Genomic DNA, 19,793 nt, shown 5'->3' with positions numbered 1-19,793 from the left:
GATAATCTTCTCCATGACTTCGCATACTATACACATCAGTGACACAGGTCTGTAGTTTAGTGCCTCGTTTCTGTCTCCTTTCTTAAAATTAGGGACTACATTTACCGTCTTCCATACCTCAGGTAGTTGCCCAGTTTCAAGGGATGTGTTGAAGATTGTGGTTAGGGGCACGCACAGTGTCTCTGCTCCTTCTTTAAGGACCCACGGGGAGATGTTGTCCAGTCCCATCGCCTTTGAGGTATCAAGGTCACTTAGCAGCTTCTCCACCTCCTCCTCGGCTGTATGTATGTTATCCAACACTTGTTGGTATATTCCCTGTTGATGTTCCCTTCTGTGCTGTCTTCCCAGAGCCCTTCCGATCTCTACTGTAAATACTTCCTTGAATCTCTAGTTGAGCTCCTCACATACCTCTTGATCGTTTCTTGTGAGTTCTCCACCTTCTTTCCTCAGTCTGATCACCTGGTCTTTGACTGTTGTCTTTCTCCCAATGTGGCTATACAGCAGATTCGGGTCAGACTTGGCTTTCGATGCTATGTTGTTTTCGTACTGTCACTGGGTCTCCCTCCTTATGTGTGCATACTCGTTTCTGGCTCTTCGACTAATCTCCTTATTTTCCTGGGTCCTTTGCCTTCTGTACTTTTTCCATTCTCTATTGCACTTAGTTTTTGCCTCCTTACACCGTCGGGTAAACCAGGGGCTCGTTCTGGCCTTCCCATTATTTCTGTTATCCTTGGGAACAAACCTTTCCTCTGTCTCCTTGCATTTTGTTGTCACGTATTCCACCATTTCGTTTACTGACTTTCCTACCAGTTCTCTGTCCCACTGAACCTCCTGCAGAAAGTTCCTCATACCTCTGTAGTCCCCCCTTTCATAGTTTGGCTTTTCCCATGCAACTCCTTTTACCTTCTCCACTTGTAACTCTACTATGTATTCAAAGCACAGAACCACGTGGTCATTAGCTCCTAGGGGCCTCTCATATGTGAAGTCCTCAATGTATGAACTGCCTAGGGGGAACACAAGGTCCAGTCTTGCTGGTTCATCCTCCCCCTCTCCCTCTGGTAGTATCCTTAACATGATGAATGAGGTTCTCCAGTAACACATCCATCATCTTGGCTCTCCATGTTCGTGTACTCTTCTCTCACCACCCTTGTAATCTTCTCTCCCCACCCTTGTACTCTTCTCTCCCCACACTTGTACTCTTCTCTCCCCACCATTGTACTCTTCTCTCCCCGCCCTTGTACTCTTCTCTCCCTACCCTTGTACTCTTCTCTCCCTACCCATGTACTCTTCTCTCCCTACCCTTGTATTCTTCTCTCCCTACCCTTGTACTCTTCTCTCAACCACCCTTGTACTCTTCTCTCAACCACTCTTGCACTCTTCTATCAATCACACTTGTACTTTTCTTTCCCCACCCTTGTACTCTTCTCTCCCAACCCTTGTAGTCTTCTCTCCCCACCCTTGTACTCTCCTCTCCCCACCCTTGTACTCTTCTCTCCCCACCCTTGTACTCTTCTCTCCCCACCCTTGTACTCTTCTCTCCCTACCCTTGTACTCTTCTCTCCCCACCCTTGTACTCTTCTCTCCCCACCCTTGTACTCTTCTCTCCCCACCCTTGTACTCTTCTCTCCCTACCCTTGTACTCTTCTCTCCCCACCCTTGTACTCTTCTCTCCCCACCCTTGTAATCTTCTCTCCCTACCATTGTATTCTTCTCTCCCCACCCTTGTACTCTTCTCTCCCCACCCTTGTACTCTTCTCTCCCCACCCTTGTACTCTTCTCTCCCTACCCTTGTACTCTTCTCTCCCCACCCTTGTACACTTCTCTCCCTACCCTTGTACTCTTCTCTCCCTACCCTTGTACACTTCTCTCCCTACCCTTGTACTCTTCTCTCCCCACCCTTGTACACTTCTCTCCCTACCCTTGTACTCTTCTCTCCCTACCCTTGTACACTTCTCTCCCTACCCTTGTACTCTTCTCTCCCCACCCTTGTACACTTCTCTCCCTACCCTTGTACTCTTCTCTCCCTACCCTTGTACTCTTCTCTCCCCACCCTTGTACACTTCTCTCCCTACCCTTGTACTCTTCTCTCCCTACAATTGTACTCTTCTCTCCCTACCCTTGTATTCTTCTCTCCCCACCCTTGCACTCTTCTCTCCCCACCCTTGTACTCTTCTCTCCCCAACCTTGTACTCTTCTCTCCCCACCCTTGTACACTTCTCTCCCTACCCTTGTACTCTTCTCTCCGCAACCTTGTACTCTTCTCTCCCACCCTTGTACACTTCTCTCCCCACCCTTGTACACTTCTCTCCCCACCCTTGTACTCTTCTCTCCCCAACCTTGTACTCTTCTCTCCCCACCCTTGTACACTTCTCTCCCCACCCTTGTACTCTTCTCTCCCCACCCTTGTACTCTTCTCTCCCCAACCTTGGACACTTCTCTCCCCACCCTTGTACACTTCTCTCCCCACCCTTGTACTCTTCTCTCCCCAACCTTGTACTCTTCTCTCCCCACCCTTGTACACTTCTCTCCCCACTCTTGTACTCTTCTCTCCCCACCCTTGTACTCTTCTCTCCCCAACCTTGTACACTTCTCTCCCCACCCTTGTACACTTCTCTCCCCACCATTGTACTCTTCTCTCCCCAACCTTGTACTCTTCTCTCCCCACCCTTGTACACTTCTCTCCCCACCCTTGTACTCTTCTCTCCCCACCCTTGTACTCTTCTCTCCTCAACCTTGTATACTTCTCTCCCCACCCTTGTACACTTCTCTCCCCACCCTTGTTCTCTTCTCTCCCCACCCTTGTACTCTTCTCTCCCCACCCTTGTACACTTCTCTCCCCACCCTTGTACTCTTCTCTCCCCAACCTTGTACTCTTCTCTCCCCACCCTTGTACTCTTCTCTCCCCACCCTTGTACACTTCTCTCCCCACCCTTGTACTCTTCTCTCCCCACCCTTGTACTCTTCTCTCCCCACCCTTGTACACTTCTCTCCCCACCCTTGTGCTCTTCTCTCCCGACCCTTGTACTCTTCTCTCCCCACCCTTGTACTCTTCTCTCCCCACCCTTGTACTCTTTTCTCCCTACCCTTGTACTCTTCTCTACCCACCCATGTACTCTTCTCTCTCCACCCTTGTACTCTTCTCTCCCTACCCTTGTACTCTTCTCTCCCCAACCTTGTACTCTTCTCTCCCCAACCTTGTACTCTTCTCTCCCCACCCTTGTACTCTTATCTCCCCACCTTTGTACTCTTCTCTCCCCACCCTTGTGCTCTTCTCTCCCCAACCTTGTACTCTACTCTCCCCACCCTTGTACTCTTCTCTCCCCACCCTTGTACTCTTCTCTCCCCACCCTTGTACTCTTCTCTCCCCACCCTTGTACTCTTCTCTCCCCACCTTTGTACTCTTCTCTCCCCACCCTTGTACTCTTCTCTCCCCAACCTTGTACTCTTCTCTCCCCAACCTTGTACTCTTCTCTCCCCACCCTTGTACTCTTCTCTCCCCAACCTTGTACTCTTCTCTCCCCACCCTTGTACTCTTCTCTCCCCAACCTTGTACTCTTCTCTCCCTACCCTTGTACTCTTCTCTCCCCAACCTTGTACTCTTCTCTCCCTACCCTTGTACTCTTCTCTCCCTACCCTTGTACTCTTCTCTCCCCAACCTTGTACTCTTATCTCCCCACCATTGTACTCTTCTCTCCCCACCCTTGTACTCTTCTCTCCCCACCCTTGTACTCTTCTCTCCCCACCCTTGTACTCTTCTCTCCCCACCCTTGTACTCTTCTCTCCCCAACCTTGTACTCTTATCTCCCCACCCTTGTACTCTTCTCTCCCCACCCTTGTACTCTTCTCTCCCCAACCTTGTACTCTTCTCTCCCCACCCTTGTACTCTTCTCTCCCCACCGTTGTACTCTTCTCTCCCCACCCTTGTACTCGTCTCTCCCCACCCTTGTACTCTTCTCTCCCCACCCTTGTACTCTTATCTCCCCACCCTTGTACTCTTCTCTCCCCACCCTTGTACTCTTCTCTCCCCACCCTTGTACTCTTCTCTCCCCACCTTTGTACTCTTCTCTCCCCACCCGTGTTCTCTTCTCTCCCCAACCTTGTACTCTTCTCTCCCTACCCTTGTACTCTTCTCTCCCCAACCTTGTACTCTTCTCTCCCCACCCTTGTACTCTTCTCTCCCCAACCTTGTACTCTTCTCTCCCCACCCTTGTACTCTTCTCTCCCCACCCTTGTACTCTTCTCTCCCCACCCTTGTACACTTCTCTCCCAACCCTTGTACACTTCTCTCCCAACCAATGTACTCTTCTCTCCCCACCCTTGTACTCTTCTCTCCCCACCCTTGTACTCTTCTCTCCCCACCCTTGTACTCTTCTCTCCCCACCCTTGTACTCTTCTCTCCCCACCCTTGTACTCTTCTCTCCCCACCCTTGTACACTTCTCTCCCCACCCTTGTACACTTCTCTCCCCACCCTTGTACTCTTCTCTCCCCACCCTTGTACTCTTATCTCCCCACCCTTGTACTCTTCTCTCCCCAACCTTGTACTCTTATCTCCCCACCCTTGTACTCTTCTCTCCCCACCCTTGTACTCTTCTCTCCCCACCCTTGTACTCTTCTCTCCCCACCCTTGTACTCTTCTCTCCCCACCCTTGTACTCTTCTCTCCCCAACCTTGTACTCTTATCTCCCCACCCTTGTACTCTTCTCTCCCCACCCTTGTACTCTTCTCTCCCCAACCTTGTACTCTTCTCTCCCCACCCTTGTACTCTTCTCTCCCCACCCTTGTACTCTTCTCTCCCCACCCTTGTACTCGTCTCTCCCCACCCTTGTACTCGTCTCTCCCCACCCTTGTACTCTTATCTCCCCACCCTTGTACTCTTCTCTCCCCACCCTTGTACTCTTCTCTCCCCACCCTTGTACTCTTCTCTCCCCACCTTTGTACTCTTCTCTCCCCACCCTTGTACTCTTCTCTCCCCAACCTTGTACTCTTCTCTCCCTACCCTTGTACTCTTCTCTCCCCAACCTTGTACTCTTCTCTCCCCACCCTTGTACTCTTCTCTCCCCAACCTTGTACTCTTCTCTCCCCACCCTTGTACTCTTCTCTCCCCACCCTTGTACTCTTCTCTCCCCACCCTTGTACACTTCTCTCCCCACCCTTGTACACTTCTCTCCCCACCCTTGTACTCTTCTCTCCCCACCCTTGTACACTTCTCTCCCCACCCTTGTACTCTTCTCTCCCGACCCTTGTACTCTTCTCTCCCCACCCTTGTACTCTTCTCTCCCCACCCTTGTACTCTTCTCTCCCCACCCTTGTACACTTCTCTCCCCACCCTTGTACACTTCTCTCCCCACCCTTGTACTCTTCTCTCCCCACCCTTGTACTCTTCTCTCCCCACCCTTGTACTCTTATCTCCCCACCCTTGTACTCTTCTCTCCCCACCCTTGTACTCTTATCTCCCCACCCTTGTACTCTTCTCTCCCCACCTTTGTACTCTTCTCTCCCCACCCTTGTACTCTTCTCTCCCTACCCTTGTACTCTTCTCTCCCCACCCTTGTACTCTTCTCTCCCTACCCTTGTACTCTTCTCTCCCCACCCTTGTACTCTTCTCTCCCCACCCTTGTACTCTTCTCTCCCTACCCTTGTACTCTTCTCTCCCCACCCTTGTACTCTTCTCTCCCCACCCTTGTACTCTTCTCTCCCCACCCTTGTACTCTTCTCTCCCCACCTTTGTACTCTTCTCTCCCCACCCTTGTACTCTTCTCTCCCTACCCTTGTACTCTTCTCTCCCCACCCTTGTACTCTTCTCTCCCTACCCTTGTACTCTTCTCTCCCCACCCTTGTACTCTTCTCTCCCCACCCTTGTACTCTTCTCTCCCCACCCTTGTACTCTTATCTCCCCACCCTTGTACTCTTCTCTCCCCACCTTTGTACTCTTCTCTCCCCACCCTTGTACTCTTCTCTCCCTACCCTTGTACTCTTCTCTCCCCACCCTTGTACTCTTCTCTCCCTACCCTTGTACTCTTCTCTCCCCACCCGTGTACTCTTCTCTCCCCACCCTTTACTCTTCTGTCCCCACCCTTGTACTCTTCTCTCCCCACCCTTGTACTCTTCTCTCCCCACCCTTGTACTCTTCTCTCCCCACCCTTGTACTCTTCTCTCCCTACCCTTGTACTCTTCTCTCCCTACCCTTGTACTCCTTGTACTCTTCTCTCCCCACCCTTGTACTCTTCTCTCCCTACCCTTGTACTCTTCTCTCCCCACCCTTGTACTCTTCTCTCCCTACCCTTGTACTCTTCTCTCCCCACCCTTGTACTCTTCTCTCCCCACCCTTGTACTCTTCTCTCCCCACCCTTGTACTCTTCTCTCCCCACCCTTGTACTCTTCTCTCCCCACCCTTGTACTCTTCGCTCCCCACCCTTGTACTCTTCTCTCCCCACCCTTGTACTCTTCTCTCCCCACCCTTGTACTCTTCTCTCCCCACCCTTGTACTCTTCTCTCCCCACCCTTGTACTCTTCTCTCCCCCCCCGTGTACTCTTCTCTCCCCACCCTTGTACTCTTCTCTCCCCACCCTTGTACTCTTCTCTCCCCACCCTTGTACTCTTCTCTCCCCACCCTTGTACTCTTCTCTCCCCACCCTTGTACTCTTCTCTCCCCACCCTTGTACTCTTCTCTCCCCACCCTTGTACTCTTCTCTCCCCACCCTTGTACTCTTCTCTCCCCACCCTTGTACTCTTCTCTCCCTACCCTTGTACTCTTCTCTCCCCACCCTTGTACTCTTCTCTCCCCACCCTTGTACTCTTCTCTCCCCACCCTTGTACTCTTCTCTCCCCACCCTTGTACTCGTCTCTCCCCACCGGTGTACTCTTCTCTCCCCAACCTTGTACTCTTCTCTCCCCACCCTTGTACTCTTCTCTCCCCACCCTTGTACTCTTCTCTCCCCAACCTTGTACTCTTCTCTCCCCAACCTTGTACTCTTCTCTCCCCAACCTTGTACTCTTCTCTCCCCAACCTTGTACTCTTCTCTCCCCACCCTTGTACTCTTCTCTCCCCACCCTTGTACTCTTCTCTCCCCAACCTTGTACTCTTCTCTCCCCAACCTTGTACTCTTCTCTCCCCACCCTTGTACTCTTCTCTCCCCAACCTTGTACTCTTCTCTCCCCAACCTTGTACTCTTCTCTCCCCAACCTTGTACTCTTCTCTCCCCAACCTTGTACTCTTCTCTCCCCAACCTTGTACTCTTCTCTCCCCAACCTTGTACTCTTCTCTCCCTACCCTTGTACTCTTCTCTCCCTACCCTTGTACTCTTCTCTCCCTACCCTTGTACTCTTCTCTCCCTACCCTTGTACTCTTCTCTCCCCACCCTTGTACTCTTCTCTCCCCACCCTTGTACTCTTCTCTCCCCACCCTTGTACTCTTCTCTCCCCACCCTTGTACTCTTCTCTCCCCACCCTTGTACTCTTCTCTCCCCACCCTTGTACTCTTCTCTCCCCACCCTTGTACTCTTCTCTCCCCACCCTTGTACTCTTCTCTCCCTACCCTTGTACTCTTCTCTCCCTACACTTGTACTCTTCTCTCCCCACCCTTGTACTCTTCTATTCCCGACCGTGTACTCTTCTCTCCCCACCCTTGTACTCTTCTCTCCCCACCCTTGTACTCTTCTCTCCCCACCCTTGTACTCTTCTCTCCCCAACCGTGTACTCTTCTCTCCCCACCCTTGTACTCTTCTCTCCCCACCCTTGTACTCTTCTCTCCCTACCCTTGTACTCTTCTCTCCCCACCCTTGTACTCTTCTCTCCCCACCCTTGTACTCTTCTCTTCCCGACCTTGTACTCTTCTCTCCCCACCCTTGTACTCTTCTCTCCCCACCCTTGTACTCTTCTCTCCCCGACCTTGTACTCTTCTCTCCCCAACCTTGTACTCTTCTCTCCCCAACCTTGTACTCTTCTCTCCCCACCCTTGTACTCTTCTCTCCCCAACCTTGTACTCTTCTCTCCCCAACCTTGTACTCTTCTCTCCCCAACCTTGTACTCTTCTCTCCCCAACCTTGTACTCTTCTCTCCCCAACCTTGTACTCTTCTCTCCCCACCCTTGTACTCTTCTCTCCCCAACCTTGTACTCTTCTCTCCCCAACCTTGTACTCTTCTCTCCCCACCCTTGTACTCTTCTCTCCCCAACCTTGTACTCTTCTCTCCCCAACCTTGTACTCTTCTCTCCCCAACCTTGTACTCTTCTCTCCCCAACCTTGTACTCTTCTCTCCCCAACCTTGTACTCTTCTCTCCCCACCCTTGTACTCTTCTCTCCCCAACCTTGTACTCTTCTCTCCCCAACCTTGTACTCTTCTCTCCCCACCCTTGTACTCTTCTCTCCCCAACCTTGTACTCTTCTCTCCCCAACCTTGTACTCTTCTCTCCCCAACCTTGTACTCTTCTCTCCCCAACCTTGTACTCTTCTCTCCCCACCCTTGTACTCTTCTCTCCCCAACCTTGTACTCTTCTCTCCCCAACCTTGTACTCTTCTCTCCCCACCCTTGTACTCTTCTCTCCCCAACCTTGTACTCTTCTCTCCCCAACCTTGTACTCTTCTCTCCCCACCCTTGTACTCTTCTCTCCCCACCCTTGTACTCTTCTCTCCCCAACCTTGTACTCTTCTCTCCCCAACCTTGTACTCTTCTCTCCCCAACCTTGTACTCTTCTCTCCCCAACCTTGTACTCTTCTCTCCCCACCCTTGTACTCTTCTCTCCCCAACCTTGTACTCTTCTCTCCCCAACCTTGTACTCTTCTCTCCCCACCCTTGTACTCTTCTCTCCCCAACCTTGTACTCTTCTCTCCCCAACCTTGTACTCTTCTCTCCCCACCCTTGTACTCTTCTCTCCCCAACCTTGTACTCTTCTCTCCCCAACCTTGTACTCTTCTCTCCCCACCCTTGTACTCTTCTCTCCCCAACCTTGTACTCTTCTCTCCCCAACCTTGTACTCTTCTCTCCCCACCCTTGTACTCTTCTCTCCCCAACCTTGTACTCTTCTATCCCCAACCTTGTACTCTTCTCTCCCCACCCTTGTACTCTTCTCTCCCCACCCTTGTACTCTTCTCTCCCCACCCTTGTACTCTTCTCTCCCCACCCTTGTACTCTTCTCTGCCCGACCTTGTACTCTTCTCTCCCCACCCTTGTACTCTTCTCTCCCCACCCTTGTACTCTTCTCTCCCCGACCTTGTACTCTTCTCTCCCCAACCTTGTACTCTTCTCTCCCCAACCTTGTACTCTTCTCTCCCCACCCTTGTACTCTTCTCTCCCCAACCTTGTACTCTTCTCTCCCCAACCTTGTACTCTTCTCTCCCCACCCTTGTACTCTTCTCTCCCCAACCTTGTACTCTTCTCTCCCCAACCTTGTACTCTTCTCTCCCCAACCTTGTACTCTTCTCTCCCCAACCTTGTACTCTTCTCTCCCCAACCTTGTACTCTTCTCTCCCCAACCTTGTACTCTTCTCTCCCCACCCTTGTACTCTTATCTCCCCAACCTTGTACTCTTCTCTCCCCAACCTTGTACTCTTCTCTCCCCAACCTTGTACTCTTCTCTCCCCAACCTTGTACTCTTCTCTCCCCAACCTTGTACTCTTCTCTCCCCAACCTTGTACTCTTCTCTCCCCACCCTTGTACTCTTCTCTCCCTACCCTTGTACTCTTCTCTCCCCACCCTTGTACTCTTCTCTCCCCACCCTTGAACTCTTCTCTCCCCACCCTTGTACTCGTCTCTATATTTACAGTCTCCTTATCTCTTTCTATATCCAATTATTATTCTGTTTTCTTGTCTAATATTTAGTCTTCTTATTTTCTTTATTTATCTCCTTATTCTTCTCCCTGTTGTTACATACCTGTCTCCTCACACCTGTCAGTCTTGTTGCTAACACCTGCTACATGGCTGTCTCCTCACACCTGTCAGTCTTGTTGCTAACACCTGCTACATGGCTGTCTCCTCACACCTGTCAGTCTTGTTGCTAACACCTGCTACATGCCTGTCTCCTCACACCTGTCAGTCTTGTTGCTAACACCTGCTACATGACTGTCTCCTCACACCTGTCAGTCTTGTTGCTAACACCTGCTACATGACTGTCTCCTCCCACCTGTCAGTCTTGTTGCTAACACCTGCTACATGGCTGTCTCCTCACACCTGTCAGTCTTGTTGCTAACACCTGCTACATGCCTGTCTCCTCACACCTGTCAGTCTTGTTGCTAACACCTGCTACATGGCTGTCTCCTCCCACCTGTCAGTCTTGTTGCTAACACCTGCTACATGGCTGTCTCCTCACACCTGTCAGTCTTGTTGCTAACACCTGCTACATGGCTGTCTCCTCACACCTGTCAGTCTTGTTGCTAACACCTGCTACATGGCTGTCTCCTCCCACCTGTCAGTCTTGTTGCTAACACCTGCTACACACTTGTCTCCTCACACCTGTCAGTCTTGTTGCTAACACCTGCTACATGGATGTCTCCTCACACCTGTCAGTCTTGTTGCTAACACCTGCTACATGCCTGTCTCCTCTCACCTGTCAGTCTTGTTGCTAACACCTGCTACATGGCTGTCTCCTCACACCTGTCAGTCTTGTTGCTAACACCTGCTACATGGCTGTCTCCTCACACCTGTCAGTCTTGTTGCTAACACCTGCTACATGCCTGTCTCCTCCCACCTGTCAGTCTTGTTGCTAACACCTGCTACATGGCTGTCTCCTCACACCTGTCAGTCTTGTTGCTAACACCTGCTACATACCTGTCTCCTCCCACCTGTCAGTCTTGTTGCTAACACCTGCTACATGCCTGTCTCCTCCCACCTGTCAGTCTTGTTGCTAACACCTGCTACATGGCTGTCTCCTCACACCTGTCAGTCTTGTTGCTAACACCTGCTACATACCTGTCTCCTCCCGCCTGTCAGTCTTGTTGCTAACACCTGCTACATGCCTGTCTCCTCCCACATGTCAGTCTTGTTGCTAACACCTGCTACATGGCTGTCTCCTCACACCTGTCAGTCTTGTTGCTAACACCTGCTACATACCTGTCTCCTCCCACCTGTCAGTCTTGTTGCTAACACCTGCTACACACTTGTCTCCTCACACCTGTCAGTCTTGTTGCTAACACCTGCTACATGGCTGTCTCCTCACACCTGTCAGTCTTGTTGCTAACACCTGCTACATGCCTGTCTCCTCTCACCTGTCAGTCTTGTTGCTAACACCTGCTACATGGCTGTCTCCTCACACCTGTCAGTCTTGTTGCTAACACCTGCTACATGGCTGTCTCCTCACACCTGTCAGTCTTGTTGCTAACACCTGCTACATGCCTGTCTCCTCTCACCTGTCAGTCTTGTTGCTAACACCTGCTACATGCCTGTCTCCTCTCACCTGTCTGTCTTGTTGCTAACACCTGCTACATGGCTGTCTCCTAACACCTGTCAGTCTTGTTGCTAACACCTGCTACATGCCTGTCTCCTCTCACCTGTCAGTCTTGTTGCTAACACCTGCTACATGCCTGTCTCCTCACACCTGTCAGTCTTGTTGCTAACACCTGCTACATGGCTGTCTCCTCACACCTGCCAGTCTTGTTGCTAACACCCGCTACATGGCTGTCTCATCCCACCTGTCAGTCTTGTTGCTAACACCTGCTACATGGCTGTCTCCTCACACCTGCCAGTCTTGTTGCTAACACCTGCTACATGGCTGTCTCCTCACACCTGCCAGTCTTGCCGCTAACACCTGCTATATGGCTGTCACCTCACACCTGCCAGTCTTTTTGCTAATACCTGCTACATACCTGTCTCCTCACACCTGCCAGTCTTGTTGCTAGCACCTGCTACATGCCTGTCTCCTCACACCTGCCAGTCTTGTCGCTAACACCTGCTACATACCTGTCTCCTCACACCTGCCAGTCATGTCACTAACACCTGCTAAATGCCTACCTCCTCACACCTGCCAGTCTTGCCGCTAACACCTGCTACATACCTGTCTCCTCACACCTGCCAGTCTTGTCACTAACACCTGCTAAATGCCTGTCTCTTCACACCTGCCAGTCTTGTTGCTAACATCTGCTACATGCCTGTCTCCTCACACCTGCCAGTCTTGTCCCTAACACCTGCTAAATGCCTGCCTCCTCACACCTGCCAGTCTTGCCGCTAACACCTGCTACATACCTGTCTCCTCACACCTGCCAGTCTTGTCACTAACACCTGCTAAATGCCTGTCTCCTCACACATGCCAGTCTTGTTCCGAACATCTGCTACATGCCTGTCTCTTCACACCTGCCAGTCTTGTTGCTAACACCTGCTACATGGCTGTCTCCTCACACCTGCCAGTCTTGTTGCTAACACCTGCTTCATGCTTGTCTCCTCACACCTGCCAGTCTTGTTGCTAACACCTGCTACATGCCTGTCTCCTCACACCTGTCAGTATTGTTCCTAACACCTGCTACATGCCTGTCCCCTCATACCTGCCAGTCTTGTTGCTAACACCTGCTACATGGCTGTCTCCTCACACCTGCCAGTCTTTGTTGCCAACACCTGCTACATGGCTGTCTCCTCACACCTGCCATTCTTGTTGCTAACACCTGCTACATACCTGTCTCCTCAAACCTGTCAGTCTTGTTGCTAACACCTGCTACATACATGTCTCCTCACACCTTCCAGTCTTGTTGCTAACACCTGCTACATACCTGTCTCCTCACACCTGCCAGTCTTGTTGCTAACACCTGCTACATACCTGTCTCCTCACACCTGCCAGTCTTGCCGCTAACACCTGCTACATGCCTGTCTCCTCACACCTGTCAGCCTTGTTTCTAACACCTGCTACATGGCTGTCTCCTCACACCTTCCAGTCTTGTCGCTAACACCTGCTACATGGCTGTCACCTAGCACCTGCCAGTCTTGTTGGTAACACCTGCTACATGGCTGTCTCCTCACACCTGCCAGTCTTGTTGCTAACACCTGCTACATGCCTGTCTCCTCACACCTGCCAGTCTTGTCGCTAACACCTGCTACATACCTGTCTCCTCACACCTGCCAGTCTTGTCGCTAACACCTGCTAAATGTCTGCCTCCTCACACCTGCCAGTCTTGTTGCTAACACCTGGTACATACCTGTCTCCTCACACCTGCCAGTTTTGTTGCTAACACCTGCTACACACCTGCCTCCTCACACCTGCCAGTTTTTTTGCTAGCACCTGCTACATACCTGTCTCTTCGCACCTGCCAGTCTTCTTGCTTACACCTCCTACATGCCTGTCTCCTCACACCTGTCGGTCTTGTTGCTAACACCTGCTACATGGCTGTCTCCTCACACCTGCCAGTGTTGTTGCTAACACCTGCTACATGCCTGTCTCCTCACACCTGCCTGTCTTGTTGCTAACACCTGCTACATGGCTGTCTCCTCACACCTGTCAGTCTTGTTGCTAACACCTGCTACATACTTGTCTCCTCACACCTGCCAGTCTTGTTGCTAACCCGTGCTACATACCTGTCTCCTCACACCTGCCTGTCTTGTTGCTAACACCTGCTACATACCTGTCTCCTCACACCTGCCAGTCTTATTGCTAACACCTGCTACATACCTGTCTCCTCACACCTGCCTGTCTTGTTGCTAACACCTGCTACATACCTGTCTCCTCACACCTGCCAGTCTTGTTGCTAACACCTGCTACATGGCTGTCTCCTCACACCTGCCAGTCTTGTTGCTAATACCTGCTACATACCTGTCTCCTCACACCTGCCTGTCTTGTTGCTAACACCTGCTACATGCCTGTCTCCTCACACCTGCCAGTCTTGTTGCTAACACCTGCTATATGCCTGTCTCCTCACACCTGCCAGTCTTGTTGCTAACACCTGCTACATACCCGTCTCCTCACACCTGCCAGTCTTGTTGCTAACACCTGCTACATGGCTGTCTCCTCACACCTGCCAGTCTTGTTGCTAACACCTGCTACATGGCTGTCTCCTCACACCTGCCAGTCTTGTTGCTAACACCTGCTACATGGCTGTCTCCTCACACCTGCCAGTCTTGTTGCTAACATCTGCTACATGGCTGTCTCCTCACACCTGCCAGTCGTGTTGCTAACACCTGCTACATGGCTGTCTCCTCACACCTGCCAGTCTTGTTGCTAACACCTGCTACATGGCTGTCTCCTCACACCTGCCAGTCTTGTTGCTAACACCTGCTACATGGCTGTCTCCTCACACCTGCCAGTCTTGTTGCTAACACCTGCTACATAGCTGTCTCCTCACACCTGCCAGTCTTGTTGCTAACACCTGCTACATGGCTGTCTCCTCACACCTGCCAGTCTTGTTGCTAACACCTGCTACATGGCTGTCTCCTCACACCTGCCAGTCTTGTTGCTAACACCTGCTACATTCCCGTCTCCTCACACCTGCCAGTCTTGTTGCTAACACCTGCTACATACCTGTCTCCTTACACCTGCCAGTTTTGTTGCTAACACCTGCTACATACCTGTCTCCTTACACCTGCCAGTCTTGTTGCTAACACCTGCTACATACCTGTCTCCTTACACCTGCCAGTCTTGTTGCTAACACCTGCTACATACCTGTCTCCTTACACCTGCCAGTCTTGTTGCTAACACCTGCTACATGCCTGTCTTCTTACACCTGCCAGTCTTGTTGCTAACACCTGCTACATACCTGTCTCCTTACACCTGCCAGTCTTGTTGCTAACACCTGCTACATGGCTGTCTCCTCACACCTGCCAGTCTTGTTGCTAACACCTGCTACATACCTGTCTCCTTACACCTGCCAGTCTTGTTGCTAACACCTGCTACATACCTGTCTCCTTACACCTGCCAGTCTTGTTGCTAACACCTGCTACATACCTGTCTCCTTACACCTGCCAGTCTTCTTGCTAACACCTGCTACATACCTGTCTCCTCACACTTGCCAGTCTTGTTGCTAACACCTGCTACATACCTGTCTCCTCACACCTGCCTGTCTTGTTGCTAACACCTGCTACATACCTGTCTCCTTACACCTGCCAGTCTTGTTGCTAACACCTGCTACATACCTGTCTCCTTACACCTGCCAGTTTTGTTGCTAACACCTGCTACATACCTGTCTCCTTACACCTGCCAGTCTTGTTGCTAACACCTGCTACATACCTGTCTCCTTACACCTGCCAGTCTTGTTGCTAACACCTGCTACATACCTGTCTCCTTACACCTGCCAGTCTTGTTGCTAACACCTGCTACATACCTGTCTCCTTACACCTGCCAGTCTTGTTGCTAACACCTGCTACATACCTGTCTCCTTACACCTGCCAGTCTTGTTGCTAACACCTGCTACATACCTGTCTCCTTACACCTGCCAGTCTTGTTGCTAACACCTGCTACATACCTGTCTCCTTACACCTGCCAGTCTTGTTGCTAACACCTGCTACATACCTGTCTCCTTACACCTGCCAGTCTTGTTGCTAACACCTGCTACATACCTGTCTCCTTACACCTGCCAGTCTTGTTGCTAACACCTGCTACATAATACCCACAAACACGAAATAAAAACATGTGTATTATTATATATGATTGTCAAAACGTTTTGGTCCGTATTGTTTCTTTAGGGCTGAAGAAACGGTTCGTGGCGAAACGTGTCCTCTTTAAACTAGCCTGAGTCTACACGTCTGATTAAAACGTCAGAAAGAAACGCTGCGATAGGCCTACTGGCCCATGCTAGGCTGGTTGTTCTCCTATAATTGTCTTGTTATCCGGGTGCTGCTTTTTCCTGAAGTGTTTTACATCCAATTAATTGGAGCTACTTTCCCTTTCCTTGGATCAAATACCCCGATGTTGTATGACCCCTTGGGTTTAGCGCTTCCCCATGAATATAATAATAGCCTGGATGTTTGTATGGTGATGTAATGATGTCTTACAATGTGTGTCAGGGACAGGTCTGGAAGCTGACACACTGACGTGGTGTATACATACTGGATATATACATCGAGTAGTGTATATCTCTGTATATATAAATTAGCAAAATGTAGTGTCTAGTCTAATAGATTATTCACAGTTACTTACATATAAGTGTCAGTTTAATTGCTAAAATATAAATTGGATAACGAGAACTTTCAAAAACAAGGGATGTCATATCAGTGATGATCCTCTTTAAGTCACTTGTTCTCTCTAGGCTGTAGAATATAGATCTAGAGAACGTAGAGAGAACCTTCAGTTCATATATTAGTTTGGTCAAGCACCTTAATTACTGGGAACATTTGATGTCCCTTGATCTGTACTCCCTGGAACGCAGACGAGAAAGATACATCATAATCTACACCTGAAAATTTTTATAGGGATTAGTCCCAAATCTACGCACACAAATCACTCCCTTCGAAAGTAAAAGACCGGGCAGAAGGTGCAACATACTTCATTGAAAACCATGGATACCATGAGCACACTAAGGGAAAGCATTATAATGTCCGGGGCCCAAGACTGTTCAAGGGAACAGTCTTCGGCCCCAGACATAAGGGAATTACAGATGGACATATGGGTGTCTTCAAGAGGGAGCTGGCTATGGTTCGTACGCTGGATTGTTCATGGGCAGTAGTAACAGCCTGGTTGATCAGGCCCTGATCCACCAGGGGCCTGGTCATGGACAGAGTCGCTGGGGCGTTGACCCTGGAACACCCTCCAGGTAGATTCCACATAAGAGCCCTTACGGATTACCAGCATCCCTGAAATAGATAATAGATTAAGTATTTCTTAGGATCTAGCTGAAGTGCGACTTTAATTACTTCCGAAATGTTTATAGTTGGAAAAACGTCAAAGGAGATATTGTTTTGGGTTTTACGTCCCGTAGAATTTTCACCTGACGGTCCTTTACCTGTGTTTACCTTGCTGTCGAGTGTTCTCCCAACCCTTGTAGCTTGACCTGAAGCCAGGTTTCCCCAGTTGTCTGCTGCTCAACTAGGCTGTTAGTACTTGGAGAAGCTGTACAGCTTGTCTTCGTTCCGGTAATGTTTCAAAACATCAATATAATACCGACAAGTTAAATTATTAGACACGTGTGCAACAACTGTTATGTAGACGTTCCGCCATCCAGTGGCTTTATCAGTACAATCTAGGGACAAAAACAGAAAACTGATAGAGAATGAGGTAATCAGTCCCTCAGTCTACCTACCTACCTGGAGTCTACCTGGAGGGCATTCAGGGGATCAACGCCCTTGCGGCCCGGTCCATGACTAGACCTCCTGGTGGATTAGGGCCTGATCAACGAGGCTGTTACTGCTGGCCGCACGTAGTCCAACGTACGAACCACAGCCCGGCTGATCTAATCAGCAGGCGCTCAGTACCGCAGTGCTGATGACTCCGAAGACGTGCCTAGTGTGCTCTCCATTCTTAGCTAACTGAGATTGTGATGATGGCATCTCTCAACTTCGAGAAACTGTATCTTCATGTTAAGGCCGAGGTGCAGGACGCTACAGACACCTCCGTAATCTCTGCTATAACCTTATCCTCATTTCGAAGAGGCCACTGATTGCATGCCCGTGCACTCCGCCCCAGTTCAGATTCGTGGACCTCCATATGTATCAAGATTTGCACGAAGCTATTATCATACATCTTAAATATTCTTTGAAAAAAGGAGCTTAGATACTGGAGTCATATCACGGTCATTGAAAACCAGTGATATAGCCCCACTCCACAAAGGATGCAATAAACCAACTGCAAAAAATATATATATTATCTGGTGGTACTGATGTCTCACATTATCAAGAGTTTTGAACGGTTTCAAGTAACAAGATTGCCAGTCAAATGGAATCTCAGCAACTGGTTAGATTAGAACTAGATCAAGGTGGTTTCAAAATAGACTGCTCCTGCCTCTCAATTACCGGACCACTTACCACAATTCGTGGATTGACTGGAAAACAAGAAAAATGTGTAGTGCTCACTGAACATGGGCCAATTGCGCACAAAATGCATTCGAAAGGAATAATTGGAAAGATAAGCATATGGATATTTAACATCCTGACAATGAGAACCCAAAGAGTAATAAACAGAGTGAAACCAGGAGCCGCTACATTGAAGAAATCTCTTCCCCAGGGCACAGTACTCGCCCCACTTTTTTCTCATTCTCATTTCTGACATAGAAACGTAAACCATAACACTGTATCATCTTTTGCAAGCGATACTACAATTTGTATGAGAGTGGTATCCATAGAAGACACAGCGAGCCTCCACACGGGTGTCAACCAGTGTGGAGGCTGGAAACATAAACACATATGCAGTTTAATGTGCTCCTTTATTGACAACGTTTCGCCCACACAGTGGGCTTTTACAAGTCACAAACAGATCTACCTGGGGTGGAAGGTACGGGAGTATTTATAGTCGGGTTTCCACTGTGTCGGTATTTTATATTATTTATTTTCACAGTGTCGAGGCTGCATACTGCTGACAGCAGCAGTGGGCTGCTGACAGCAGCAGGATGGAGAAAATAAAAACAAGACTGGATTAGAAGTCAATTCCATATCGCTCATTTGACCGTAAGTCTGAAGTGAGAGGCCTTGGAGTGATATTGTCAAAGTTCTCGTTCCAGGAGCACGCCAGGAACATTGCAACTGCAAGGAAAATTAAAGACTGGATAACCAGATCTTCATAACAAGAGATACCAAGTCAATAATGACACTCTTCAGAGCACTCATTGTTTCTAGGTTGAAATATTGGTGCATACTATAGGCCTCTAAGGCTGGTGAAATGATAGAATTGGAAAATATAGAGAGAATATTCACTGTCCGTATCAACTCAGTCAAGTACCTAAATTACTGGGAGTACCTGATGTCGGTGGGATTGGTCCCAAACCAGCCCACCTAAATCACTACTTTGATAATAAGTGGCTAGGCAGACAGTGCAAGATACCTCCAGTGAAAAGCACGGGAGCGGTGAATACACTGAGAGAGAACTCAATAAGTGTAAAGGGACCACGACACAAAACCATCCCTTAATGCGTGATTGGTATTACAAAAAAAAAAAAAAAAAAAAAAACTAGCAGTCTTCGAGAGAACTCTACCAAATCCACAAAAGTTTGTCAGCTGGACTGTAGTGCAAACATTGGACAGTGGAAAGGCTGGTCTGGGACCGGGCCGCGGGGAAAAATGGACCGCAAGAAGCAGCTACAGGTAACCCACAGGAGCAGGAACTTGTTTATGAGTTAATAGCGGTTATCAAATCTGATTCCTCGGGTAGCATTGAAAATCCGTTGGGCAAATATTTTTGTTAGGGGAGTTTGGGTAAGAGAGGGATCTTCCCAGTATGGGCCAATAGGCCTGCTGCAGTTTTCCTCTTTTCTTATGTTCTTATATAACGTCAAGTGCTACACGATCGTCAGTAAATTACTGTCGTTGTTCTATTGAAAGTCTTGCGTGTTGTTGCTCTCTCTGGTAACTTGTTCAACTCTGGCTTGACCTTTTGGTATTAAAAAAAATCTGGATATTCGTGTCTTTTAAGTTGTGCTACGATTATCTTCCTTTCCTGGTCTTCATTTTATGTAGAGAACGATCTGGATGTGCGTGGGTGGGCGTGTGGTGTGGGCGTAGTTGGGTGGTGTAGTTGGGTGTAGTTGGGTGGTGTAGGTGTGAGTGGTATAGAAATCTGTTATGAGAGGCAAGTGTGTGGTGCGTGAGTTGCATTACTTAAATGTGTTGTCTGGGTGTGGGGAGTTGCATGGGAGTGTGGCGTGCGGTTTACTTTTGTGTCGGTAGGTACTTGTTACGGACGTGTGGGTGTTCGTAGCTGTTGACATGTAGCGTGGGGTAGGCCTGTTTTTTTTTTTTTTTT

The sequence above is a fragment of the Cherax quadricarinatus genome, chromosome 15 (assembly GCF_038502225.1).
Source record: "Cherax quadricarinatus isolate ZL_2023a chromosome 15, ASM3850222v1, whole genome shotgun sequence".
In the NCBI taxonomy this organism is placed as follows: Eukaryota; Metazoa; Arthropoda; class Malacostraca; order Decapoda; family Parastacidae; genus Cherax; species Cherax quadricarinatus.
Note: the sequence above shows the minus strand (reverse complement) of the source record.